Here is a 3,306-nt window from a genome sequence, read left to right on the forward strand (position 1 = left end):
TGTTTTCTTTCCTCTCCTGTCCACTTAAGTCCTCTGCGTGGATGATGCCTACAGTTTTTCTGATTTGTCTGGAAATTCAAAAGGTACCTCAGTTCTACTCATTTGCCACCTAGAGCGAAAATGATCAATGGCATCTTCGGTGGTGTCATTTTGTGTGGATCCTGGACCTCCAATAATTTCATGCAACACATTCTCATCCAGATTTCCTAATTCATCGAAGTAGTCATATAAACTTTCAGAAGCATGTTGTTCAATCAAATCATCTGGAGGATGCAAGACATTATGAAAGAAAATGCTTATTGAATCATAATAGAATGGTGGTCGTGGAGAGTTGTGGTCACCCTCAAACTTGATGATGTTTTTATCACCAGCATATGGGTTATATATGAGATCTGAATGATGAGGCTGAATAAAAAGGTCCCCTGTGCCATGTCCAAATAATGCAGCAATAAAAAACTTTGTCGCTATCTTAACAACATCAAGATCCATGATATCAAAATGCGCCTTCCTCTTCTGATTTATTCTGTTCAACTTTAGGCCACCTCTTTGAAGCTCTATCTCCTCCATCAATTTCAGTATCCTCCTAGTTTCCAGCAGAGTAACTGGTTCCAGAGGCGTCCTCTGTGGAATTATTGTTGCATTGGTAATTTGCAACACGTCTATACAGGCCACAACGAATCCATCTCTTCTCAACAAGTTCTTTGTGCGCCTTAGGCAACCCAAAAACACGATAACGGAAACAGTCCTCCTTTGTTTTCGAGTTACACATAAATATTAGCCCTTGAATGTCTTCCTTCACGCCACCAGCTGTTGAAATTTACTTTATGATTGATGATCCAATTGTCATCAGCTCGGCCTTGGTTCCTATTCAGAAGCTGCCATCTGCAATTTGCATCGATGCCGTGCCACCAGCAAGCAGAATACTGCTAAACAATTCTCGGCGTATATCCACGTCCCACTTATTTATATTCTCGATAACCATCTGGGGAAACCCGCAAAGTGAATGCCCTAAATTATCAATCCTTTCTATATGAAGCAGTGTCTGAAGTAGGGACGAGTTGAATATAAGACCAGGAAATTTGAATCTATCAGCTCCAAACTCTAATATCTGTCCATCTGCAGTTGTATTAGGAAAATCAAGATCTACAATTTGAAATTCTCCCGGTCGGGCCTCCTTTCCCTTGAATGAATATCGAGGCTTGACCAAAATCCCTTTACTCTCCATCTCTTGCAGCCGTTCAGCTTCTGCTCTTTCTCTCATAAAATGTGTCAGGTCACTATTAATGTCAAGAAGCATTGTAACCGGACTCTGTAAGTGCGGGAAAGTCTTTTCTGCACTATGGCTAGTTGGGTTCATCATCAGCTGACCGAAGTGACTGAATCATTCTCTGGATCTTCTCTCCTACCTAGCAGCGTTGAGCTACTCCTAAGTATTCTTCAATTTCATGTGGAAGCAACCCTGACAATAAATATGGAAAATGTTGCGAGTGAGATAATTCCATCACGCTGAAACAACTATCAGTAAGGATTCTTATTCTTTAGTGTCCAATTCTACAGCCTCCAGGGGAGGAAGTAGATTCTGCTCCTCTTCTTGAAAGTGTCCCATACAATGAGCCTGTAATGTCCTTAGCTTCACAGAAAGGCTAAGTAGAGCTTGACTACGACCTGGGTTACTAGCTTCCAAAACTGTTAATGTTTTCAATCTTCCACGGATGCCATTCACTAGTGCAAAATCTCGTGCATGTTCATCATTTGCAACTTCAGTGAAACCTTTCTCGGCCCTTTCCAGAGCAGGGAAAACAATCCTCTCCTCCATTTGAGCATGTTCCTGCATCAAATCCACAAGCTATGCGTAGTTTTTATCTTTTTATTTGCATGGAAATACTTCCCTTAGCAGGATCTATAACCTTAAACCCTTGCTTTCTTGGACACAGCTAATTCATCTGCAGAGGGAACGATCTTCTCCATGTAACACAAAATACTCTTATGTTGCAGAACTGTCAATGTCAGGAGTGAAGGGGTGCCCTTTCAGCCAAGATTCTGGAAATAGAACGAACTAGCAAGTCCATGACAATTTGAATAGGGCGATAAAAGGGAAAGGCCAGCATTTGTCTGCAATAACTCTGCAGATGAGAATGCACTGGACTGATTTCAATTCCTCGGAAATATTGCAATGGGACTGCTAGATAAAGAAATGGGATAAGATATACATCTACCATACTCAAACATATCTTGACAATTATCATCGTCCTCAGAAAAGTCTGTAGATTGGGACTAGGTGGCCAAGCATTAGGATTCTGCTCTATAGTTTGCTTGGATAAGGAACTTGTATTTTTATTAGAACTAGAATCATTTTCTATGCTTTCATCATTACCAACTAGTTCTGTATCAGAAATTACCTTCCCAGAATTAATTGCTATATATGAATCATGATCATCTTGTTCATTATCTGAACTTATATCACAAGTTCTTGTCCCAGTGTCATCATCCTCATCATCTATAATAACAACATTATCCATGGGAAACAAAGGTGATATGAGTGAGCTATGGTTTCGGACAAATCCCCAGTTTCGTAGCGCGCTACGAAACCACCTAGACATATAGCGCTGCGAAACTGCTAAAAAGGATTCATGTGCTTATTTGCAGACATTTGGCATTGAAATTTTGTCAGTGATAACAAACTGCATCATCTTTCCATAAGAACCTTCATTATATCATCACTAGGGAACATCCCATATCATCAACCATGATAATCAACATATGTGAGTATCAACCTATCATCATAAAGTAAGAACTCATCATCATTGATTAGGTACCAAAGAATTCTAGACATAATGCCAACAATGCTTTATTAGAAGCATACCATGTTCTCCCTCTGAACCTGTTCCACCTGTTCATTGTCAGATCTGATCATTGCATATGATAGTAAGAGATATCAAAACATCATCATCAATCAGATATACAGCAAGTTATCAACAACTTTATGAGGACCAATATATTTCCACATGTTATCAACAAATTGTAACCATCATCAAACAGAGCAGATAATTGACAGAACCATAGCAGACCCCTTTTTCTTTTAGTCTGTCCCACTGCTTTTCTTCAAACCAACATATACGCGACTGAGCCCACAGAAACCCGCATATGTACGCAACTACGCTTCATGAAACTTGTGTATAACAACCTTTCTCTAAAAAAATAGGATTTAACAGCATGATGATGCAGCAACTACTCCCAGCTTTTGTCTGAGATATTCAAATGTCTCTCTGGGCAGTGGTTTAGTGAATATATCAGCAACCTATCTTT

The sequence above is a fragment of the Pinus tabuliformis genome, chromosome Q (genome assembly GCF_031772625.1).
Source record: "Pinus tabuliformis cultivar Carrire ecotype Pingquan chromosome Q, CPIR1, whole genome shotgun sequence".
Taxonomy (NCBI): domain Eukaryota; kingdom Viridiplantae; phylum Streptophyta; class Pinopsida; order Pinales; family Pinaceae; genus Pinus; species Pinus tabuliformis.